General features: G+C 42.0%; 1 long non-coding RNA gene across 1 annotated transcript; it reads left to right on the top strand.

The window, feature by feature from the left end:
- Positions 1–15,795: 15,795 nt before the first annotated feature.
- Positions 15,796–18,392, top strand: LOC114259486 (uncharacterized). Its single transcript, XR_003628307.2, has 2 exons — positions 15,796–16,346; positions 18,126–18,392. It is a non-coding gene; the product is annotated as an uncharacterized LOC114259486 (long non-coding RNA).
- Positions 18,393–27,077: the final 8,685 nt, after the last annotated feature.

Below are 27,077 nucleotides of genomic sequence, written 5' to 3'. Positions count from 1 at the left end.
CGGTCACTCGGCTTGTCTGACTTCGGCTATCCTCGGACCGAGCATCCTGGTCCGACCGAGCACTGCCATACCGAGCTGCTTCTTTACGGGGCGGGACGCACTCGGCCCAAGTTTTGCCCGGCCCAAGTTCTGGCAGCCCTTCTCTGGGCGAACAGTCGATCATTTCGGCCCAATGCACTGCTGGGCTTTCAACCTGCTCGGTCGATACCTCGGCCCAACTCCAGATCATAAATCACCCTCTCAATTGCCCCTTAATTCCGTCTGCGAAAGCGTGACTGGGATTACTCACTTCGACCGAGATAACATTTCTCCGGTCTTCAAGACGCCGAACCTCGACCGGGCTAGTTAACATAATTGTCTGCAAACTTGCCCGGTTATATTCCTCGGCTGACATCATCTTCGTCGAAAGTAGCTCGGTTGGCTCTTCGTATTTGCAACCCGTCACTTCAGTCCTGTCATAGCCATAAATGGGGACACATGGCGGTCTGCCATTGGTCATCGGGCAGCCAACCCGCCGTTTTTGCCAAAATTTGAATTTGGGCGGTCTCCTTCGCTTATACATACATGCCCTGCTCAAACTCCAAATCCTCCTACTGCCATTTCGACATTCGACCTCAGAGCTCTTGCATCTTCATCCAGACTTGCTGCCATTCTTCGTGCTTGAAGGATTAGGTCCTGCCCTTCACTGGCAAGTCATTCCACCCTCATTTTGTTGCTATTTTCTTTCATATTGCACATATTAGGGCACAAAAACGTAGTCCTTAGGGCATAGGCCATAGAAAACGTCTCAAACCTCCTACTGTTCTTGGTGTTCTTTGTCTTCCTGAAGAACACTGAAGAACTGGGGCGAACCGAGCTCTCGGTCTTATTTTGATCCAAAAAACCAATCAAACCGGGCAAACAACATGTTTGTCGCAACCCCGGCACAAACCGAGATAACAAAAGGACTTGGTCGCTCAACCGAGCTAACATCTGGTCTGCTTGGGCGACCGGGCTCCTTAGATAGAGTAGACAACCGAAGTGGTTTGGCACTCTAAGCTAAAATCCAGCTCCTTTTGCGCTACCGCGCCCAAACCTAACACTTACCATCCTTTTCCTGCAGAGTCCAAGGGGACCACTGTCATTCCTGAGGCTCTCAGGACCGAGAAGCATCCAATAACCAGTGCCAAACCCCTCAGCCGGGATACACTAGGCCGGCCACCAATGGGGAAATTCCACTTCCTAGTGGATACTCCGGCCGCACTAGCTGCTTTCAGAGAGGACTACGGCGTCCCGGCCGATGTTCATCTCGAACTGGCAGAAGAAGAGACCACACCATGGGGCAGACTTGATCAATGCCCCTTCACCGTGCTCTCAATTGTCGAAGGGGGTCTCCGTTTCCCGCTCAATCCTCTTATAACCGAGTTCCTTCGTCGCACCGGGCTGGCACCCACACAAGTGTCAACCAATACCTATAGAATAATCAACGGCGTTCACGAACTGAACAATCGGCTAGGCACCCACTTAGGTCTAGCCGAGATATTAAGGCAATACACAATGGGCCACACCGGTGACGGCCTAGCATATTACTTGAAGATTAGACCGGGCAAGGAAAAAAATTGTGACCGGCACCCCGGATAAAGATCTTCACGACGATGATTTTTTCTGGGTGTCGGGCAATTACGAAACAGCCGAGGTGCCGGGCTGGTTCATAAACAAGGACTTCGGTTCTTCATGTAAGACATTCAAACTTGCTCGGTTTAGCTTAACGTTTTACCTTGTAACTAACCGGTTTTCTTATTTCCTTTGCAGCAATCTAAGCCTTGCAAGCCAACTATCAATTTCCCAACATCGAAGCAATTCGGGCCGTGCTTCGGTATCCTCGCCGAGATTGCAACGAATTACTTGGCTACACACCGACATACAGGTATTCTGCTCCGCGCCGGAGTAGAGTAACTGACTTCCTCCGGGCTCCTTCGCCACCTCCAGATCCTACCCTTCCAGACGTTCCTCTCATCCGCCTGACCGAGGAACAAGAGATGGCCAAACGCAGCAGAATCAAAAATCTTCTCACCGCCACATCCGCCGAGCTGTCGAGCGTTGTAACCCAGTCGCCAGCTGCTGGTCAATCCAGCAGCGCTGTGGTCGCCCTTGCCTCCCAATTCGCCGAGCAATCCAACCGAGAACCCTCTGCACTGCGCGCCGGGAAAAGAGCTCGGGCAGACCCGTCCGCCGAGCTAGTCACCGAGCTTACCACCGAGCACCCAACGGACGCCCCTGCCCCAGTGCCGGCCTGGCACCCACATCTGAAGCACCGGGGTCAAGATATCCCGGCGACGGCGTCGATCAAGGCGGATAAAGAGCATCTGCTCGCCTTCGACCTGTCAAAAGCCCTGCTACTACCGAGCGACGTGGTCGGCAGCGACCACGTCCCCGACACTCGGTTGGTCAAATCGTCGGTGAAGTCTATGGCCAGGGTAAGTCGGTGTTCCTTTGAAAATTTCACAAGTGTTTGCTAGGTCCTTTTTGCTCGGTCCCCTTTCTGATCAACTTTGCTTCTTTGTGTAGGCCATTCAGAAACAACACTTGGTTTTGGAGCGCATCCACCAGCTTAGGCAGAAAGCCAACGACACAGCCAGCCAGGTTGAAAGCCTTCAAGCCGAGCTCGGCCGAGCTAAGTCTTCCCTTGAAATGGCCAACTCCGACAATAACAGACTGCTCGGCCAGCTTGATGCGGCCGAGAAAAAACAAGATGAGCTCCAAGCTGAGGTAGATACTCTGAAGAAGTCGAAGAAGAAAGCTTGCCGGGCTGCAAACACCGCTGGCTTCAACGAGGCCGAGGAGAGTTACAAGAAGCAGGTCTTTACAACGCAAGACATCTACTTCAAAGCAGGCTGGAAATCTGCCTGCGAACACCTCGGCCAAGGCTCCGACACCGACGTATTTGCCAACCCTCCTCCAGCTTCGCTACCGGTCTACCTTGTGCCTTACGCGAACGACGTATTCAGCGCTCTGCAAGCGGAGGCCGAGGAAGGACTTGAAGATGGAGAGGATGACACAGATTCAGAGGCAGAGGAGGTCGAGGTGCCAGAGCAGCCCGACAGTGTTGAGCCCGGTGCCCAAGACGTCAGTCCTACCATCAACCTTGATGTTGGCGAGGACGAGTTCACCAATCTCTCCCCCCTAGTTTAGTTTTCTTTTTCCTTGTTTTTGTATTTTTGCTTCTTTTGATGTAACCGAGCTCTGTCCCCACCTTTTGTAATGATTTTCTTTTCAATGAGAAACTCAAATTTTTCTAAGTGTTTGCACGGTAGTAATCAATTCCATCTTCAGCAAAATATCTCGGTATAACTCATAACTTTTTCGACCGGAATCCATAACACGGTCGAAGCATTTCAGCATAACAAAACAAATTCATGAACCGAAATAACCATCTCGGTTGTAACGAAGTTAAACAAATCAACACTTCTAACCGGATTAGATCATCTCGGTTGGGAATCCAAAGTTGGCCAAAACACCAATTCTTCCGACCGGAGTACATCATCTCGGTTGGAAATCCTAAGTTGGACACAACACCAACTCTTTCAACCGGAGTACATCATCTCGGTTGGGCATGCGAAATTGGACAAGACACCAACTCTTCCGACCGGAGTACATCATCTCGGTTGGGAATCCAAAGTTGGACAAGACACCAACTCTTCCAACCGGAGTACGTCATCTCGGTTGGGAATCCAAAGTTGGACAAGACACCAACTCTTCCAACCGGAGTACGTCATCTCGGTTGGGAATCCAAAGTTGGACCAGACACCAACTCTTCCAACCGGAGTACATCATCTCAGTTGGGAATCCAAAGTTGGACAAGACACCAACTCTTCCAACCGGAGTACATCATCTCGGTCCGTAACATTAAAACAACAGTCCAAGTGCTAAAGCAAAATTACTTCTATAAATTGACAAAAAGAATTACATGCTGTGGTGCAAGCCAAAAAATTTCTTTGCACAAGAAAAGAAAGCAGAAGCTTAAAAATAATACAGTTTCAAGTTGGCCGCATTCCATGGCCGGGGTATTGCCCTTCCCTCTAAATCCTCCAGGTGGTAAGCCCCCTTGCCCGCCAGACCAGTGATCTTGTAGGGTCCTTCCCAATTTGCCCCTAGTTTGCCTTCTCCTGGCACTAGGGTGTTGCCCATAATCTTCCTCAAAACCCAATCACCAACTTTGAATGGTCTGGGGTGCACTGTCTTGTTATACTTCTTGGAGAGCTCTTGTTGGTAGGCGGCCACATGGATGAGGGCTTTCTCCCGGCGCTCTTCCGCTAGGTCCAGCTCCAAGGCAATAGCCTCGGCATTTAGCTCGGGCTCAAAACTCTCGCTTCTGAGGGTGGGCATTTCAACTTCCAAGGGTATGACCGCCTCCATGCCGTAAGCCAAAGCAAATGGAGTTTCCCCGGTCGAACGTCGCGGGGTTGTTCGGTATGCCCAAAGGACGCTAGGTAATTCCTCAGCCCATTTGCCCTTGGCCTTTTCCAGTCGTTTCTTCAACCCATCCAGTATAGTCTTGTTCGATGCTTCGGCTTGACCATTGGACTGCGGGTAGGCCGGGGTGGAGTTGTAGAATTCTATCTTCAAATCTTCACAAAATCCTCTGAATAGGCAACCGTCAAACTGGGTGCCGTTGTCAGAGATCAAAATCTTGGGGACGCCAAACCGCGTGACCACGTTCTGCCAGACAAATCGCTTCACGCCTTTCTCTTTGATGGTTGCCAAGGGCTCAGCTTCAACCCACTTTGTGAAGTAATCTGTGGCCGCGATGAAGAATTTCCGGTTGCCCGGTGCTGTTGGCAGTGGTCCCACTATATCTAGCCCCCACATGGCGAAAGGCCAAGGACTGGTGAGGGGAAGAAGTTCCCTGGCAGGCTGGTGGATCTGATGGGCGAATTTCTGGCATTTTTCGCACTTGCGGACATATTTTTGTGCGTCGGCCTGCATGCACGGCCACCAGTATCCCTGTGAAATAGCGCGGTAGGCCAAGGACCTGCCTCCTATGTAGCTGCCACAAATGCCTTCATGAATTTCGTACAAGAAGGCCTCCACACAATTCGGGTGCACGCACTTTAAATAAGGACCAGTGAAGGACTTCTTATATAACGCGCCAGATGAAGAGAGCCAAAACCGCGCTGACTTCACCCGGATTTTGTGTGCTTCTTTCTTGTCAGTTGGAAGAGTCCGGTCGCTGAGGAACAAAATCAAGGGGTCCATCCAAGAGGGACCAAGCGCGGCGCAGAGTACATCTGTCTGCCCGGCGAGTTCAATGCTTGGCCGCGGAAGAAAGTCAATCAAAAGAGGGTTTGGAAAAGTATTATCCACCATAGAAGCGAGACCGGCCAGTTCAACAGCTCGGCTGTTGTCTTCCCGGCCAATTTGTTGGACTCTAATTGCCTCAAACTGCTTGATATGCTCCCTGACCAGAGCTTGGTACTTCGCCATCCTTTCGTCCTTTGCTTCATAAATCCCAGAAACTTGGTTAACCACAAGCTGGGAATCACTGTACACCAGGAGCTCGGCAGCCTTCATTTGAATTGCGCTCTTGAGCCCGGCGAGAAGTGCCTCGTACTTAGCTTCGTTGTTAGACGCCGGGAAGCCAAGCGTTAGGCCATCCGGGGATATAAGAACAATACCTAGGCCGGCACCATGGCGGTTGGACGCTCCATCAACAAAAAGCTTCCACATGTCCCCCACAAAAAGCTTCCAGCAGTCAGATGGGTCCTGAGAGTTGCGAAGGGCAATGGGATCACAACTGCTCGGCTGTGCGGTGTCAAGTTTGGTGTCGACCGGTTCAAATTCAGTGCCCCTTGGTGATTTGACACTGGACTCAGCAAGTTGTTCTGTAATGCTCAAGTCCGTAGGCGAATCATCAGGTTGCGGTGTGAAGCCGGCCGCAGGTTCTGAGCTATGTAGAACCATTCCTTCCCCCCTTAATGATTCGGCACCGGACTCAGCAAGTTGGTTCGGAATGCCCAAGTCCGTAGGCGAATCATCAAGTTCTGAGCGGTGTGGTTCAATTTTTTCCCCCCTTGGTGATGCGGTACTGGACAGAGTGGATGGGTTGGTGATACACAACTCCGTCATCGCATCACCGGGTGGTATGACCGTGCAAACTGAGGGAACTTTGATGGTGCGCGCTAACTCCGCGGCGCTACCTAATTCAACTGGTTGTTCCTCGGTTGGCATTGCGTGCATCTCATCATCTGCCTCGGCAATGTCGACTGGGCATACCGAATGAGTGCCAGGTGAGAACTCGGCGACAAAATCTGCCAAGGTTTGGGCTTTGATGGCGGTGTGCGGCTGGAACTTCACATCAAACTGTCCCAACTCGACCGCCCACTTTAGAATTCAGCCTGAAAAGTCCGCGCGTTCAAACAAAGCCTTGAGGGAAAACTCGGTCAATACGATGATGGTATGGGCGTGAAAATAGTGCGCCAATTTTCTTGAAGCCATCATCAAGGCCAGGGCAAGCTTCTCCAACGGCAAGTACCTTGATTCTGCCGGTAACAAAGTTTTGCTGACATAAAAAATTGGGAGGTGCTTGATTCCTTCAGCCCGGACTAACACCGTACTTACTGCGTGCTGGGAGACGGCAAGGTAAAGGTAGAGTTCCTCACCCGGCTCTGGTGTAACCAACAGCGGCGGAGAAGACAAATAACCCTTGAGCTCGGCCAAAGCTCGGTCACACTCGGCATCCCATGAGAACTTTGACTTCAATGCTTGAAAGACAGGGCGGCAGCGATCTGATGACCAGCTTATAAATCGATTAAGCGCGGCGGCCATCCCGGCTAGTTGCTGCACGTCCTTAGCCGAGCTGGGCTGCTTCAACTCTTGCACGGCTCTGATCTGAGTAGGGTCTGCTTCGATGCCTCGGTTCGTGACTAAGAATCCCAAAAATTTTCCGGATCCCACGCCAAAGGCACACTTTGAGGCGTTCAAGCGCAGCTTGTGCTTCTTCAGAATGGCAAACATCTCGGCTAAGTCGGACAAATGGTTTGCCTCCTGTCGGCTTTTTACCACCATATCATCGATGTAAGCCTCCATTGTCCGGCCGAGCAAAGCAGCAAACATTTTGGTCACCATCCTCTGAAAGGTTGCCCCGGCGTTTTTCAAACCAAAGGGCATAACTCGATAGCAGAAGAGTCCCCTTGGAGTTGTGAAAGAGGTGATTTCTCGGTCAGGCTCATGCATGGCGATCTGGTGATAGCCGCGATACGCATCCAAGAAACTGAGCCTATTGTGTCTAGCCGTCAAGTCCACTAGCTGGTCAATGCGCGGCAAAGGGAAGCTGTCTTTGGGACAAGCTCGGTTGACTGTCTTGTAGTCGACACAAACTCGCCACTTCCCATTCTTCTTAGGCACCACTACTGTGTTGGAAATCCACCGAGGATAGTGCACTTCCTGAATTGCTCGTGCCTCAAGCAGGTTCTTTACCTCCTCAGCAACTACCTCGGCGTGATGCAACGCGGATCTCCTTGTTCGCTGGATGACTGGCTTTGCTCCAGGGAAGACATTGAGGTGATGGCAGATAAAATTCGGGTCGAGGCCAGGCATGTCGTAAGGCGACCATGCAAAGACTTCGATATTCGCCATCAAAAACTCAATCATCTCGGTCCTCTCTATGGCCGTGAGACTTGAGCCCAGCAAGAAGAACTTGTCCGGCTGCTTGGTATCAATCCGCACTTCAACCAATTCCTCAACAGCCTTGTCTTCGGCCTTGGTACCCACATCATCCAAGACACCCTGGTCCTCCGGTCCCTCAATCATTTGAACGAATCCTTTGGCAGCCCGGCTGCCGTTGACCGCCACGAAGCACTGTTTGGACATGACCTGGTCACCCCAAATCTCCTCGATTGCCCCCATAGCCGAGGGGAATCTCATTACTTGGTGAAAAGTTGATGCCACGGCTTGCATGGCGTGTAGCCATCCCCTTCCAAGGATAAGGTTGTACGTCGAAGGCACTTGCAGCACCTAAAACTCAACTTGCTTGACCACGAATCCCGCTTTGATCGGCAGGATTATCTTTCCCAAAGGCCACTCCGGTTGCGAGTTGAATCCAACCAATGGCGAAGTAGCCGGAGCCAAGTCTGTCTCACGGAGTTTGAGCTGTTTGAACGCATCATAGTACATGATCTCGACCGAGCTTCCCTGATCGATCAAGATCCGTCTAACATCAAATTCTTTCACGCGTAGTGTTACTACAAGAGCATCGTTGTGCGGCGTTTGGATACGCTCTAAATCCCTTGAGGTGAAACTAATCACGTCTTTCTCTTCTGTCTTCCCCCTTTTGATGGCAGGCTGTACCGACAAAACTTCCCTCATATGCTCTGCCTTCTTGATCATGCCCCGGAGTTCGCAAACACGCTCCGGTTCCACGATGCCGTGGATGACATTAATAACTCCTTGTGGTGGTGCATCTCGGTCATCCTGTCCCCTGGGATCGACCGGAGCCTGATTCGGTTTCACACCGCCATCAATGTAAAGGTCCAGATGCCCGGCCGCAACCAATTCTTCCAAGTGTTGTCGCAAAGGCAAACAATCCTCAGTCCGGTGGCCTCTCTCCCGGTGGAACGTACAACGATACCGCGGATTGTAGCCCTTTTGTCCATCGCCCAACTTAGCAGGAAACCGGACATACTCCTCGTCTCGGATTTCACTAAGTATGCGATAGATTGGAATCTTGAAGACCGTGGTTATGCCAATCCTCGCCTTCATTCTTCTGTTTGCGTCCTCAACGTCATCCCGGGGGTAGTCATCCCGGTCATTCCGACGTCCTCTACCCCGATTTTTACGATTTGAACCCCGGTCTGGTTCCTCTGCTCGGTCACTTGAGCGGCTGGACTCTTGCCCAACTGCGTGCACTTTGCCTGCTGTCTTCTTGTCTGTTACGATCGGACTGGCTTTCACGGTAGAAGCCGACGCGTCATCCTCTACACGGATGTGCTCATTGATGCGCTGCATGAGCTGGCCCATGGAGGTCGGCTGGTGCATGGTAAGCGAGTCCCACAGTCTATGTTCGACCGGGAGACCGCGCTTATACTGCGTGATTGCAAGGTTGACCGGGCAGTCTAAGATCTCGTTGAAGGTTTCCCAATACCTTGAATTGTACGCCTTCAGTGTGTCGCACGGTTCCATCTTGACACTCAGCAAGTGATCGATTTCCTTTGGTGTTTTTGTGTTGGTTTTGAAGCGCGTAACAAACGCCTCGGCCAACTGATGCCACCTTTGTATGCTCCCTTCCGGCAACCTCTCGAACCACTTTAAGCCCAGCTCGCCCAAACTTGACGGGAAGATTAGGCACATAAGTCCGTCATTCCGCCTATGTCCGGCCATAACCTGTCGGAAGTGACTCATATGCATGTAAGGGTCGGTTTTTCCGTCGTAGAGTGTGAACTTAGGTTGGTGGAAGCCTGCCGGAAGTGGTGTTGTTTCAATTTCCAGGGAAAAATGAGTGGCACTCAGCCTGGCCAAGTCCATATCTTCAAAGAGTGGAACTACTATGCGGGGTGGAGGCATTCCGACCTCCTCACTGGCGTGAACCCCATAGGATAACCGCTGGAAAGCAGGTATCCTTTGAGCTTCGCGACGGCGGGCCCGTTCCTTTAAGACCGTAAATCCTCTGACTGAGCGGAGTATGAGTACCTCGACGTCGTCGCCGGACGTGAGGGTTTGTAGGTGCTGTCTTGCGCGCTAGACTTTTCTGCATGCACGTCGGAATCACCAACCTGGTAGCTTCTGGTGATGGAAATGGACTGAGTACGTCGCTGACTCTGATCGCCTGACCGGCGGGATGGGGTGCGCTCACTGTGGTCTCCCACTCCAGCTACACCTTTCCCTTTGACATGCCGCTTAAGATCCTCCATCTCCGCCGCCATCCGCCTGATGACAGCGTCTTGGTCCCTCAACTTGTTTTCCAGTCGCCTGGCGTGCGAGTCTCTCCTCCGCCGGTGACCGTCTGGACTCCGTGAACGACCATGACTCCTTCCGCGCTTATCCCGCGCGTCTCCTGACTGTCCTCCAGTGGGCGTCCCCAAGTCAGCAATTGGATGGACGGCAGGAGGTCCCTCTCTCCTTCGGGTATACTCTGGGGTGGCTCCGTCGATGGCGGACAACGGAAACTCGTCGTTGTTCGCCATGGACGGCGATCAGACGAACCTGGAAGACAAGGTTTTGTCTGAAAAGTTTCCCACAGACGGCGCCAATTGTACGGGGAGCAAATATTTCGGCAAGCCCGTATTCCTTTCTTCCAAGCTCCGTCGATGTCCGATCACCTGCGAGCAAGTAATGGTGAGCTACCCGGCGGTGTGTGGCCGGAAAAACCCTCCGACGGACAAGTTAGTACACACCTTAGGATGGATAGAGAGAAGGGAGAGAGTGTTTGAGTGTAAGTAGTCCTTACAGATATGTTCGTGTCCCGCGTATGGGGGGCGCAGACATGCTTATATACCTTCTGCGCCCCATATCCACTCCCAGTCATCTCCTGACACGTGGCTCTGCTATCCCATCTGTCAGCACAAACCTTGCTGAACATCACCTAATCTCATCTGCCTGTCATCACAGCTGGAGCTCGGCAGCCGAGCTGCCCTATGCGTTGTTGCGCCGTGCCGTGCTTCATACCCAAGCACTTCCCTGGCAAAGTCAAAGGGGGGACCGGGCTAGGCGACATCTCGGCAAAGCCCAGCCCGAAGCACTACATGTCAGCTTTCCTGCCGGTCAAACGGTCACCTCGGCCTACCACGCCTTTCCGGACGCCGGTCACTCGGCTTGTCTGACTTCGGTTATCCTCGGACCGAGCATCCTGGTCCGACCGAGCACTGTCATACCGAGCTGCTTCTTTACGGGGCGGGACGCACTCGGCCCAAGTTCTGGCAGCCCTTCTCTGGGCGAACAGTCGATCATTTCGGCCCAATGCACTGCTGGGCTTTCAACCTGCTCGGTCGATACCTCGGTCCAACTCCAGATCATAAATCACCCTCTCAGATGGCATCATGAGAAGTTTCATTACATCAGTGCAGAATACATATTTTGAGAGAACACTTGCACTGGACTTAAGGAATTATAGATAGTATTTCATTACAGATACTGTTTTCTTTGAATTGTTTCCCAATTTTGGGTTATTTGGCTACTTTACAGTGTCAAAGATATTCCAATGTTATGTTTAGGAGATTAACGTGTAAAACTTTAATAAGTTTTATTATGGCCATGAATTTGTTGCATTTTCACAAGAATACACAAGTGTTGTGATCCTTACTTGACTTCTTCCGTCAGTCTAGCAAACTGATACTCATTAAGTATTCTACTTTTCTTATTGTGATTATTAATGTTCTTTCCTATTTTTCTTTGGTCGTTCTTTCATCTATTTTCTTCTTTTTTGAAAGTTTAATATCCATATATTGTGGTCCATGGACTTGGTTCTGTTTTTCTATATTGTGACTAGAATAAACTGTTTATTTTTTTGGATATTCTTCATTAATTAATCTTTTATTTAATTTTAATACTGCAAATGTAATTTATGATTGGTTTTTTTATAGGTGGTATCCCATTGCCAATATTTTATGAGTGGTGGTTAGCCAAAGAAAAGTTCTCTACAATTGAAGCATTTATTATATCTTCATTTCTTGGAGCAACATGTCAAGGTCGCAATGGGTTGAGCATAAAATACCAGGTAAACCCATGTGAAGCTTTGGAATACTTGTTGCATTTTGATATAGTCCTTGCACAAAGGATAAGGAGGGTTACTATATATGTTCTACTTTGACCACATGGCTTCTTTAATCCCTGTAGTAATTGATCCCAAAATTATTGAATTGAGCTTTGTATGATATGAGTTGAAAATGGAATTATATATGTACGTATGGTTGAGTTGGTGTTCTGGACTGCACAAACAGATTGGAGTGGTAATCAACATGTTACAGCTCTGTTTTACTTCATTATTTAAAAGCAAAAGTTCATTTTTGTATTCATTTTTTTGTTCATTCATTCATATTTACTCATCCTAAGTAGTTGAGATCAAAGCAAGTGGAGTTCTTGTGTTATGTTACGCTGTGTATTTTAACCCAAATTGTGACTTAATTTACATGATTTAGTCATGTATGGATAACCTTTTTATATCTTTAAATCTTATCTCTGAAAACATGCCATAAAAAAGCTTCAAATTTTCCGGACTCTAGGTAGTTGCAAAGTACCTTTCTTTTGTTCAAATTCTCCATGTACTAATACCCGTGAACTTATAATACTTGGGGTATCACTGATATTCACAGTTGGGTGTTCCATTTACTCCAACTATCTGCATGTGTCTTTTCATTTTTTTCCTTTCAATTATCTAAATTAACAAGGTCGTGTTTATTCTTGTTTGTTTTTTATTTGTTTTAGCTTGATTGATGAATTTTTCTCATAGTTTTTTCCTCACAAATCAGATTAATTTAATCACAATGGTTCTTTGTTCTTTAGGTATATGTGCAGATATTGCAGTGTCAAAACATGAGTACTGGTCATCTTAAGCACCTCTTCCTTTCGAAGTTGTTGTTTCTGCAGGGCAAAAGGCTAAAGAGGGATGCTAGGATAAAGGTTAATGTCATTTGTCTTTTCATTGTAGCAAATATTATGATTCTTATTATTTGTTTGATAAAGACAATATATTTGCTTTATTATATCATCTCTTTCAATCACATTTGGGGCCTTTGTATCTAGATTATGTTTTAGGGTAACTGATATTCATTGGCATAGAAACTATTCTATAAGTGAATTTTGTTTGATATAGTTATGGCTTTGAGAAAGTCTAGTTGTTAGAAAATGTTAAGTACCGTAGGTTCAATAATATCCTCCGAAATACTTAACTTTTTCTTACTTATTCTTTTATTCCTTTCATATGCAGAAGTCAAGTCACTAGGTGATCCAAAGTTTATGGATGCATTTGGTATGTGTTTCATTTTGTATGCTTTGGGCTTTCCTTGGTGTAGTTTTCTACTACATTTTTACTTTAGAATTTATATATGTATGCCCTGAATTCCTGAAAAGTACTATTACCATTAAGTAAGGATGCAATTGCGATTTACAAGGTATTACACTCGATTAAGAGATTTTCATTGTCAAAAGTGTTAAAACAAGCTACTGATAGAATTTGGGTTCCCGGTTTGGGAGTTAGAGTCGGATTTCGGTCTAGGCAAACTAGTTCCTTAAGAAACTTAGAATTTGAGGTGTTTACACCCGAAAATCACCAAACGGTGTCGGATTAGCACGAAATATGGTACACACGACTGCATAAGCACGAGAGACTTGTAGGGGAAGATGGGACTCCGATCGGGCTCCCGGTTTGGGAGTTAGAGTCGGATTTCACTCTAGGCAGACTAGTTCCTTAAGAAACTTGAATTCAAGGTGTTGACGCCCTAAAATCAAAAAATGGCGGTCGGTAACTTGACACACACAACTACCTGGGCACGACAGACTTGTGGGAGAAGACTGGTCTTCAATCGGGTTCCCGGTTTGAGAGTTAGAGCCGAATTTCACTCTAGGCAAACAAGTTCTTTAAGAAACTTGAATTTGAGGTGTTGGCGCTCCAAAATCACCAAACGGCGTCGGATTAGGACGAAACTTGGCAAACACGACCGCCTAGGCACGAGAGGCTTGTGGGAGAAGACGGGACTCTAATCGGGTTCTTGGTTTGGGAGTTAGAGCCAGATTTCGGTCTAGGTAAACTAGTTCTTTTAAAAATTTGAATTCAATATGTTGATGCCCCAAAATCACCAAATGGCGTCGGATTAGAACGAAACTTGGCACACACGACCGCCTAGGCACGAAAGACTTGTGGGAGAAGACGGGACTTCAATCGGGTTCCCGGTTTGGGAGTTAGAGCCAGATTTTTGGTCTAGGCAAACTAGTTCCTTAAGAAATTTGAATTTGAGGTGTTAACGCCCCAAAATCACCAAACATCGTCGATTTAGTAAAAAACTTGGCACACACGGCCGCCTAGGCACGAGAGACTTGTGGGGGAATACGGGACTCCAATCGGGTTCCCGGTTTGGGAGTTAGAGCCGGATTTCACTCTAGGCAAACTAGTTCCTTAAGAAACTTGAATTCGAAGTGTTGACGCCCCAAAATCACCAAATGGCATTAGTTTAACACGAAACTTGGCACACACGACTGCCTAGGCACGAGAGACTCGTAAGAGAAGACGGGGCTCAAATCGGGTTCCCGATTTAGGAGTTAGAGCTGGATTTCACTCTAGGCAAACTAGTTCATTAAGAAACTTGAATTCGAGGTGTTGATGCCCCAAAATCACCAAACAACGTCACGAAACTTGGCACACATGACCACCTAGGCACGAGAGACTTGTAGGAGAAGACGGGACTCCAATCGAGTTCCCGGTTTGGAAATTAGAGCTGGATTTTATTCTAGGCAAACTAGTTCCTTAAGAAACTTGAATTCGAGGTGTTGACGCCCTAAAATAACCAAACGGTGTCGGTTTAGCATGAAACTTGGCACACACGACTGCCTAGACACGAGAGACTTGTAGGAGAAGACGGGACTCCAATCGGGTTCTCGGATTGGGAGTTAGAGCCAAATTTCACACTAGGCAAACTAGTTCCTTAAAAAACTTGAATTCGAGGTGTTGACACCCCAAAATCACCAAACGGCGTCGGATTAGGATGAAACTTGGCACACACAACCGCTTGGGCACGAGAGACTTATGGGAGAAGACGAGACTCCAATCGGGTTCTTGATTTGGGAGTTAGAGCCGGATTTTGGTCTAGGTAAACTAGTTCCTTAAGAAATTTAAATTCGAGGTGTTGACGCCCCAAAATCACCAACAGCGTCGGTTTAGTACGAAACTTGGCACACATGACCGTCTAGGCATGAGAGACTTGTGAGAGAAGATGAGACTCCAATCGGATTCCCGGTTTGGGAGTTAGAGTCGGATTTCTGTCTAGCCAAAATTATTTACTTTATTGTCTTTGTAATTATCTAGTAGTTAATTTTTTATGTTTTTTGTAATTAAAATATTAACACACAATTATATTGTCATTAATTATTTTTATTTTTTGTTTATAGATATTTCCTATGTAGCAGTTTGCTTCTTGTGGAATGCAGGCGTGTGAAGATTGCGATTAACTTTTATTTTTGTTACCCACGAACGAATCATGAGGAAAACTTTTGTTTTTGATTTACATTATTTTGATATGTGAACAACATTATGTATTTAAATATTGTATATGTATTATGCAACATTATATAGTGGGATAATTTTGCTGATGTGTTGTTATGAATGGAAAAATATTTTATTATGGATGAATTGTTAATTTTATATTGGAATTTTTATATTATTATATAATTATCGATTTCTTTTTCAGTTATTTTTCATTTAATACATGTAATTTTCATATTTTTAATATTTTTATTGCAAATTTTTTTTTTGTTTTTGAGACGGCACTACACCGTCTCAAAAAAACATATATAAGAACCAGATTTTTTTTGCGACGTAAGGAATGCCGTCGCAAAAGATATTGACAATAGTTGAAAAAAAACCTTTCGCAACGATATTTCACCGTCGCAAAAAATTTAAATTTTTTTTTTTTTAGTGTTTACACCCGTAATTTCTGCCCTTCCAAGGAGTGTAAAGGACAAAAGAGGACAAGTCAAAGTTTTCCTTCTGAAAAAAGCACTATACTTGTGTGTGTTTCATTCATGGTCTTCAACAGTAACAAACTTCCAGTCAACATTGCTTGCTGTCCAAGCCCATACATGTATATATACACAAATGTCATTTATTTTTGGACTCAAATAATCCAAAAGTTAATATGTCAATTACCACAAGGTGGCTATTTGAGAGGGAAAGTGACTTGTGCATATATCCTTGTGCATACATACTTCTAATTTCTTGGTGCCTACTCAAGCATAATATATTCATTCACCAGAGTCATCTTCTCTCCCTATATATATCATCCTTCTCTCTTCGTCTCTCTCACTCTCTCTACTCGTGCTCTCATTTTTCTCTCTCTACTTGTGCTCTCATTTTTCTCTCACTATTGTCTTCACAAATACTCTTGGGGGGGTGCTTCCCCCTAATACTCTCTCTGATCTGATCCACAGCTATATACACACACACACATATTGGTGTTTATTTTTAATTCATGGCAACGGTTGGACCTTATCTTGCCGAAGTTTACGTGATGCGGAAGCTCCATAAGGAGAAGATGAAGAGAACAGAAAAGGAAAGGGAAGATAAAGAAGTAATTGCTGATCATCAAGGAAAAGTTTCCTGTGGTTGTTTTCCCAGAATGTTCAAGAAAATCCACCCAAACACAGTGGCGCCACCACCGGATTCCATTGTAAGAGAAGCTGAGACATGGAACCACAAGATAGTTGATTGAGTTCATAATATATATATATATATATATATATATATATATATATATATATTAAAGTTGAGATTAAAGTTTTGTGTATTTTGTTTTTTCATCAATTTCATTTTGTGTTTTGATTGTTGTGCAACTTTGTTTATTGATCCTTTAAGTACTTGTTGATGCACTGGATCATTTATTTATTTATTTATTTTTAATTTAGAGGCAATAATGAGTTACAGAGTATTGATAGTCCCATGAATATTTGGTAAATATTTAAAAATTTCGAACGTGGTAGTTTTGAAAATTTATATTTTAGTTAATTTTTTTTATTTTAAAATTTACATAATTTGAATGTACCTAAAACATAAAATATTTGTAAATAAAAATGAAAAAATTATTAAAAATAAAAATATATAAAAATGTACTATTTTTTGTAAAAAAAATTAATGAATTATTTTTCATTATCTTGAATAGATGCCAAAAGGATATTGCAGACCTTCAGATATTTACAACTCTATATAATAGTTTTATTTACTTCTATGATGACACATCATAATTGCTAAAACAACCATAGATGGGCACTACATAGACTTCTTTTTCCTTTTTCTTTTTACTTTTATTAGAAAATTTTCACCTTAACATATTAAATGTCCCCAAAGTAGGCCTCCTATTGAACTTATGAACAACTAGTTTCAAGATTGGGATTGAATCTTATGGTGATATGACACAATTTTTATTTATTTTTATTTATTTACTTCTTTCTTACAAATTAAAAATTAAAAATATTGAGGGCAATTGAAAGATTCTTGAGCACTTTATGAACCTTACCAACCCCATCTTAGAAAGTAAAGGCTTCTGAAAAGAAAAAAAAATATCTTAGAAAGTGAAGACAAATGAATAATGCCATAGCTTGTCAATTAACACATGCTTGACTTGGGCAAACAGAGGCCAGTTTGAAATTCTGAATTCAAACGAGGTCGTTTCGTGGTGATTGGGTCCCACAACTTATCAATTCTTTTTTCACATTTCCCTCTACTTTATTTTACTTTTGGTTGGACCAACAATGCAAAAGTTCAAATAGTATCTGCAGTAGTTGGGATAAGATTGCAAGTATTTAACTTTTTTTAAAATTTTTTACTAATAGAATCCTCGTGTATTGTGTATTTTTTTTTTCCTTAATTTTAATTTTTTAATTTTATTGAAAAGAAAATCGATATAATTACACTAAAATTATTTTTTTTCCCTCTAAATTTTATAAGAAGTCAGTGTAATTTATCCACAAATAATTATTTATAGCAAAAACATGATAATATAACAAATAAAGCATTAACTTTTTAGATTTATTGGCTGCTGCTAGTGTTTTGGGCCCAAGCAAAAAGGTGGTTGCTATTGGTAAAGATCACTAGTTGGATTTTGGCTCTATTGAGAGTTTGGGTGTTGTTTGCTCTGTTTTCTTTATTTACTGGTACTTGGATGGTTGTTTTGTTTTTGCTCTGTTTTGGTTGGTCTCTCACCAACATGGCGACATATGATTTGGGCATTTTCTTTTGATGTCAACTTAATTGGGATTGATTGATTTTACTATGATACTCTTTGCATCTTCTTTTTTGATGTATTTTTTTCTTCTGTCAATATCAGCAATATACTTTTTCTTCGCTAAAAAACAAGTTAACTTTTTAGAAGTTACTCAGATATTTCATATTTGTTGTTATCCTCTTCTATGTGTACCTTACCTTCATTACAACTGTTGATTTCCGATTGCAGGTCACTCCTCCTGGGGCGTGATTGAACTGTCAAAATCATGCATATCTACCGAGAGGCAATGGTGTAGCAAATATGTTGGCTAACCATGTTGTTCACCTACATCAGGGAGACCTTGTGATATATCCTAATTCTCCTTGTTTTGTTTATCTTTTATACAACACGACAACAGTGGGATGGCTACCCCAGTTGTGTAGCCAACAATCTTACTAGTTAAATAAAATTGCCTCTTTTATCCAAAAAAAAAAAAAAAAATGGTTCAAAAGCAAATGATGCCTCTTTTATCCAAATGATGCCTTTTTAATATTATTATGTATGTTCCAAAACGTAATGGTCACGCCAAAATAGCATTTGGGGAGCCCATGCCAAAACCCAAAAAAAGAAAAAGAAAAAGAAGAAAAGAAGAAAATTACAAAAAAAAAAAAAAAAAAAAAAAAAAAAAACTTAGGATTTGACTCTTGTACTAAAATAGATCTTGAATTTTTAATTTTATCAATTTAAATCTTAATCTTTTTATTTGTTATCAATCTATATCAATCTAAACCATTTGCCTATTTTTATTAAGAAAAATTGATCCGGAAAATGATATTTTAATTATTAAACTCATTGTAGGTGCACATAAAATATCTAAAATACTATTTTTCGTTGAATTTAATGACTGAAATACTATTTTTTATTTAGTTTAGTTTAGATTGAAAATAAATCAAAAGATTAGGGTTTAAATTGACAAAATACAAAATTTATTTTATTAAAATGATTAAACTTCAAGTTTCTTTTTTTTTTTTTCCCTTGTGTGTGTGTAATTTCTCCACCAAAAAAAAAAAATGCTAAGAGTGATGAAAACTTATCAAGAATTTTATCTCGAAAAATAATATATAATATAAATTTAATTATTATATCATGAGACTCACCCTTGAAATAAATTACAACTACATACTATCTTTGAGTGTTTTTTTTAAATATTCTAAAAATATATATAATTTAGAGAATTAACTCACTTTTCAAACTATTTAAGAAATTAACCTACTTTTTAAAATCGCATTTTAAAATTGTAATTTTAAATTGAAATTATATTTTCAACATGCGATTTCACCTTGAAATAGTATGTTAAAAATGTAATTTATGATAACATAGGCTTCACTAAAATATATTACATTTTCAACATGCGATTTTAAGATGAAATTACATGTTGAAAATGTAATTTTAATTTCAAAATCGTATTTTCAAAATGCGATTTCAAAAAGTATGTTAGTTTCTCAAATAGTTTAAAAAGTAGATCAATTCTCTAAATTATTTTTATTTTAAAAAAAAGAAAAAGAAAAAGAAAAAAAAGAACTCTACTATCTTTTCTAAATGTTTTTCTAGGCTGATGCCATTGCTCAAAACAAAATGTCATGTATAGATGATGATAATGAAAAGCACAACTGTTTCTTTGCCGAACAATAGTAGGGATCAAAAAAAAAAAATTATAAAATTTTGTATACAATATTTCTATGGGTGTAGGACTGATAAGAATTATTATACAGAAGCAGCCACGGCTTCAACTTCAGCAACAGTTTCTGCAGAAGCAGCAGCCACGGCTTCAACTGCTTCAACTTCAGCAACAGATTCTGATATGGTCCAGAACAGAGCTTTATCTGTAATATCATGTAATCAGTTAGGAATTGGTTAGCTAATTTGTTAGGAGTTAGTTACACTGTTAGGAGTTAGTTAACTGCTTAGATCAGCAATTGTTTACCTTCTATAAATATAGATTGTATGTACTTTCCAGATTTAATAATGAAATGATAAGAAATACATTTTCATCATGGTATCAGAGCAAGTAAAGCTCTCACGAGCATTCTTGGGTCCTTGATCTCATTTTCTTAGTTCTTTCAAAAGTCTTCAAATTTTTCTCAATCATTCTTCAGAATTGTTCAATCTTCTTCAATGGCAACTCCTACCTCAAATGCTCTTCCTTCAAATCTGAATCTTCTCATTTCAAATCTTAGTTCTTTCATAACTGTAAAACTGGATTCTTCAAATTTCATCATTTGGAGAAGTCAATTTCTTAATATCCTGCGTGCTACAGATCTGCTAGGGTTTGTTGATGGTTCTCATTCTTCTCCACCATCAACAATTACAAATGCAGATGGAACCACAGCAGTGAATCCAGAATTTCTGCAGTGGAAACAAATTGATGCACATCTATTGAGTTGTTTAACAGCTACACTCACACCTGTAATTTTCTCTTCTATTTTACATCTTCAACATAGTGCAGAGGTTTGGCAAGTTCTGTCAAAACGTTTTACTACATTGTCTCGCAGTCACATTCATCAACTGAAAAATCAATTGACTAATCTGACCAAGACTTCTCAGTCAATTGAAGAGTATCTGAGTCAGATTAAAGAGTTAGCTGATCAACTTGCTCTTGCCTCTTCTCCTGTAGATCCAGAAGATCTTGTTCTTATTACACTGAATGGTTTACCTGCAGCATTTGATGCTTTTAAAACCACAATACGAGCTAGATCAGAAGCCATCTCTATGGAAGAACTTTCATCTCTTCTATGCTCAGAATCTATTCACATGCATTCCACAATCAAGAACATTAATAATCATGAACCTTCAGTCGCATATACTGCTTCTCGTGGTTCTTCTCAAAATTTTTCTTCTCAAAGCCGATCTTATGTCAAAGGTCACAGAGGTGGTTCTCGACATGGCTCTCGAGGACATTTTTTATCTCGAGACAGAGGTCGACAGTCATCCAGCAGTCACCATCACAATTTAATTTGTCAGATATGTGGAAAACCTAATCACTCAGCTCTAGAGTGTTGGCATCGATTGAATGAAAATTATTCTGCTCCAAATCCGTCACAGCAACTTCAGTCACAGCAATTTCCAAATCTGTCAAGGCCATCTTCAGCACAATCATCCTCTGGTTTTTCAAACACCAGAGCTTTTGTGGCCTCTGCTTCCTCTCCACAACCTCAGTATGATTCCTCTCCTTGGTATCTTGATTCTGCTGCATCTGATCATATGACTCATGATTTGTCTCAGTTGAGTCTTCATCAACCATACCAAGGCCCTGATCACATCACTGTTGGTAATGGTAATTCTATCCCTATTCTTAATACTGGTAAGGGTCTGTTACCTACTCCACATCATATTTTTAAACTCAACAAAGTCTTGCACACTCCTATTGCTTCCAATCTTGTGTCTGTGCACAAACTTACTAAAGATAATAATTGTACAATCACTTTTGATGATTCTTCCTTCATTGTTCAGGACAAACACACCAAGGACATCCTACACAAGGGCCTTAACTCACATGGTTTATATCACTTTCATACAACCAAGCACAAGCCTTTTTCTGCTGCTATTCCACCTTCTTCATTTCAGTCTCCTAATGCATTCTGCAGTTCAACTACTAATAAAGTGTCTGCCACTGTTTGGCACAAGAGATTGGGGCATCCATCATCTCTCAAGTTTACTAAGCTCCAACACCTTCTTTCTTCCACTTGTAATAAAACCAAGACTGATGAGTTTACTTGTGTTCATTGTTGTGTAGCAAAGAGTCATAGATTACCTTTCAAATTGTCTAACTCTACTGTTCAAAAACCATTTTCTCTCATTCACAGTGATGTATGGGGACCTTTTTCCCTTTCTCTTTCCGGTTATACATACTATGTACTCTTTGTTGATGAATATAGCAAATTTACTTGGCTTTATCCGTTGTGTTACAAAAGTGAAGTATTTGATAAATTTGTAGAATTCACAGCATATGTTGGTACTCCATTTTCCACTCACTTGAAAATTTTTCGTACAGATGGGGGTACTGAGTTTGTTAATGCCTCTATGACTAAATTTTTTAATTCTCATGGTATTCTTCATCAAATTTCTTGTCCCTATACACCTCCTCAGAATGGAGTCTCTGAGAGAAAACATAGACACATCACTGAGACTGCCATTGCACTGCTTCACCATTCTTCTATACCTATTAAATATTGGTTTGATGCTATTTCTGCAGCCACTTATCTAATTAATCGCATGCCTAAATCTAAGGCTCCTCATTCTTCTCCTTATGAATTATTGTTTCACAAAGCACCTGATTACTCCTTTATGCGTGTGTTTGGATGTCAATGTTTTCCTTGGCTTAAGTCACACACTTCTCATAAACTTCAACCTAAATCCACTTTGTGTGTTTTTCTTGGTTATCATCCTTCTTACAAAGGATATCGGTGTCTTGATCCTTCCTCTGGTAAGGTTTATCTGTCTCGTCATGTCATTTTCCATGAAAATATTTTTCCTTTTGCTAGTACTTCTCCTCCTCCTTCTCAGACCTTGTCTATGCTTCAATCCTTTTTCTGGTCTCCTTCTCCTTCTTCATCTTTCCCTTCTTCAGCAGCTCTAGATCCTGTGCAGTCCACTGCATATCCTAAATCTGTTCAATCTGCACTACCAGCCACAGTTCCCGTGCAGTCCAAATCTGCCCTACCAGCCACAGTTCCTGTGCAGTCCAAATCTGCACTACCAGCCACAGTTCCCGTGCAGTCCACTCACTGTCCTAACTCTGTCCAGTCTGCCCCTCAGCAGTCCTCTGTCTTCCCTCAATCTGTCCAGTCTGCACTACCTCCTCAGTATATCTCTTCTTCTCTGCCATCAGCTCCTCTCTCTTCTTTTACTCCCACTTCTACTCCTATTTCTTCTATTTTTATTGATTTACCTCTACCTCCTCCTTCTACTAATTCTCATTCTATGATTACTCGCTCTAAAGCACATCCTTAAGTCTTCTTAGCTTCTTCTTCCTCCTTTTCTGACATTGAGCCATCTACTTATCAGCAAGCTCTCACCTCTCCTGTTTGGCACACTGCCATGTTAGATGAATACAAGGCTCTTCTTGCTCAAGGTACTTGGTCTTTGGTTGCTTTGCCTCCTTCTAAATCTGCTATCGGCTGCAAATGGGTATTCCGTATTAAGCGCAATTCTGATGGTTCTATTGCTCGTTATAAAGCTCGTTTGGTTGCAAAAGGGTTTCTCCAACAAGAGGGGATTGATTATACTGAAACTTTTAGCCCCGTTGCCAAACAACCTACTATTCGTATTTTATTGTGTGTGGCTCTGCATTATCAATGGCCTCTGAAACAACTTGACATTAGTAATGCCTTTCTCCATGGTACATTAGAAGATGAAGTTTACATGACACAGCCTCCAGGCTTCACTAGTTCATCTCATCCCACTCATGTTTGTCTTTTAAAGAAGGCTCTCTATGGTTTAAAGCAGGCTCCTCGTGCCTGGTATTCTACCTTCTCCCAATTTTTACTATCGCAAGGTTTTCTTAATAGTCAGTGTGACAATTCTTTATTCATTCAAAGGACTTCTTCCACTGTTACTCTTCTTCTTGTATATGTTGATGACATTTTGGTTACTGGAAATAGCTCTTCTCATATTCAATCACTTCTTGCTCAAATGCATACTGCCTTTGCCATGAAGGAGCTCGGGGATATTTCCTATTTCTTGGGTATATCTATACAAACTTGTGGTGATTCCTATTTCTTATCTCAACACAAATATGCTTCTGATATCCTCATTAAAGCTGGTATGACCGCTTGCAAGCCCTGCAATTCTCCTATGTCCGTTAAACCTTCTCTTGGTTCAGATTCTGCTCTTCCATTTAATCAACCAGAACTTTATCGCAGTGTTGTTGGTGCCCTACAGTACCTTACGATCACCCGACCGGATTTATCTTTCTCTGTTAACCAAGCTTGTCAACACATGCATGCTCCCACTAATGCTCATTTTGCTGCTGTCAAACGACTGTTACGATTTGTCAAAGGGACTTTAGCTCATGGACTTACTTTCAGTCCTAGTTCCTTTGAACTTCAGGCCTTCTCTGACTCGAACTGGGCTGGTGATGCTCTTGATCGTCGTAGTTCTTCAGGCTACTGTGTGTATCTTGGGTCCAACCTTATTTCTTGGTCTGCTAAAAAGCAGCCAACTGTCTCACGATCCTCAACCGAAGCTGAATATCGCTCTCTCGCTCACACCACAGCTGAGCTTACTTGGTTAACCATGTTACTTCGTGAACTTCAGCTTCACTCTCATATTCCTCCTCTCCTTTGGTGTGACAACCTGTCTGCTATTGCCTTGGCTTCCAATCCCGTGTTTCACACTCGATCAAAACACATTGAAGTGGATTGTCACTTCATTCGAGAAAAGATTGCTACCAAACAGCTACTTCTCAAATACATTCCTTCTCTTGATCAGATTGCTGACATATTCACAAAGCCTCTCTCAGTGTCACGATTTCACTATCTTCAAGCCAAGCTTCTGGTCTCTCCCTCTCCCATCAGCTTGCCCGAGGGTGATAAGAATTATTATACAGAAGCAACCACGGCTTCAACTTCAGCAACAGTTTCTGCAGAAGCAGCAGCCACGGCTTCAACTGCTTCAACTTCAGCAACAGATTCTGATATGGTCCAGAACAGAGCTTTATCTGTAATATCATGTAATCAGTTAGGAATTGGTTAGCTAATTTGTTAGGAGTTAGTTACACTGTTAGGAGTTAGTTAACTGCTTAGATCAGCAATTGTTTACCTTCTATAAATATAGATTGTATGTACTTTCCAGATTTAATAATGAAATGATAAGAAATACATTTTCATCAAGGACCAATATCTTTATAATTTTGAAGATGGGGTGGTTGTTGTGCGACTGTATGGGCCTATTTTGTAATTTATTTTGATAATTTAAATTGTTCACTTTTTAAAATATATTGAGTAGAATATATCTGTACAAATCAAGTTAATCGGATATCGTTAATTCTTTCATCTAACCACATTTATATTCAGTTTTATACTCTAAATGATATTTGTTATTTATTTTTTAGATATAAATACAATTCGACAAAAAGGTCAACAATATCTAAACAACTTGATTTTTTGCAGGTATATTTTATTTTATATACTCTAAAAATGGACGGTTCGGATTATCGAAACGAGCTCCTAAATGGCCTTATATAGCCGCACAACAGTGGCTGATGTGCCCTATGCACAACAACCACCCCACCTCCTGTAATTTTTGTTATCTGAATTAAATTTCAATAGATAGTGCATCTTTCAAAAATTAGCATATTTTTTAATCCTACAACTAATTATGCAAAATGAACATTTAATTTGGATTATCTATTGCAAAACAAACGTGAACAATAGACAATTATGTATCTAATCTAACTTAATAACTAAAAGACAAAGGTTATTTTTTGGTTTTTTAGGTAAAAATTCACAAAAAGATAAAATAAGCTAAAATAGTTAATAAGACAGAATGTCACATCAAACCCATAATCATTTCATTTTTTCTCTCACAAATATCACATCCAATTATAAAAAAATCTAACTATCTTTCCAAATATAAAAATTTTACCCTACAAAAATAATTAAAAATTAAACTAACCTATTAAAATAGCAACTTCCCAAACACTCTCATTAATTCTCTCAATATTAGTTTTACTAATCATACAATGCTTAAGAATTACAAATGGCCGAGTTTAGACGGATCAATTCGGATTGTATCTTCAATTGAACAAATCCAAACCCACCTAATTAATCCACCTTAAAAAACTTTCTAAGTGGACGAATTTAGAAGTTATTTTTTTTGTTTTTTAATTTCTTTTATGAGGGATCTGTAAGACGTCTGAATTACAATTCATCATAAGCTTCACCCTGAGGCTTCGTTTGGTAGCTCTTACAAGCTCATTTTGCTAATAAAAAGAAATTCTATTTACACATCACACAAACTCTCAATAAATGCCATTGTCTTAATACACACCACACATATTTTTAATTCGTTAACTTCTTTTCGTTTGACACCATCAATTTTAAAAATCCTAAATTACCCTCATTTTCATCAACTCTTAAACTCTCATCCCAAACCCTAAACCTAACCCTAATGATCACCACAACCGCCACCCACCTTGCCACCACCTACTCTGTGTAGCCTCTCTCTCATCTCACTACTGCTATTGTCTTCCCAACACCCTTAGGGTTCTTTCGGTTAGAAATGGTTTTGGAAAAATCAGATTTTTTCTTAACTTTGGTCTTAGGTGGGATCCATGCGCTAAAATTGGTAGGTCTAAATGGTAACGCATTCTATGTCACGTTGTAATTCACGTAGTATATTTGGTTGCTCAAAACCATTATCGCGCGAATGGGAAATTGAAGCCAAAGAGAGCTCCATAGAAATTGTATATTTGTGAAGTTTCCTTAAAGGTTTGAACTAAAGGTTTGTCCCACATTGGTTTGGTGGGCAAACTTTTGTGGGTTTATAAGGCTTGAGTTTGCAACTTGGGGCCCCCCAAGTTTGTAGAAGGGAGAGGTTATGGACAAAGTGGGATAGACCCATTGGATCCAAAAATAAACACGTGTCGCCGCTGCCGTTCATCCGTCTGTCCGATCAGTCGGCCGGGCTTGGATGCGTGGTGTGAGGTTGGGCTTGTCCGGCCCAATACCTTTTTTTTTTTTGGCCAAAAACATTACGTTTGACTTTTATTTTTATTTTTTGTTTGGAAATAAATCCTGTCTGATTTTATTTCAAATTTTGGTTGGAAATAAAATTCAAATTTTGGATTGCACCTCTTCAGAATTTCTATATAGGTTACATATCTGTTCAAACATATTTGAATTTGTTCAAATTCAAACCTAAACAGTTTTTATCTGTTCAAAATTCAAACCTGTATCTATTCAAATCAAACCAGATTTGTCCGAACAGGTGCCATACTTGTTGGATTCAAACCGAACAGTCACTACTTTCATCTATAAATAGGCAGTCCCTCAATTGATTTTTTAATTGAGAAATTTCGTCCTAAATCTGCTATTGCTCTCTACATTCTTGCTGCATTATTTTTTTTGTGAGAAATAGTATAAACACTAAGTGTGTTCGTTGTGTGAATAATTTGTAGTGCTGTTACTATTCATTGTTGAT

Source organism: Camellia sinensis, chromosome 6, assembly GCF_055761805.1.
Source record: "Camellia sinensis isolate YWXY chromosome 6, ASM5576180v1, whole genome shotgun sequence".
Taxonomy (NCBI): Eukaryota; Viridiplantae; Streptophyta; class Magnoliopsida; order Ericales; family Theaceae; genus Camellia; species Camellia sinensis.
This window is presented reverse-complemented; position numbering and strand designations above follow the sequence as displayed.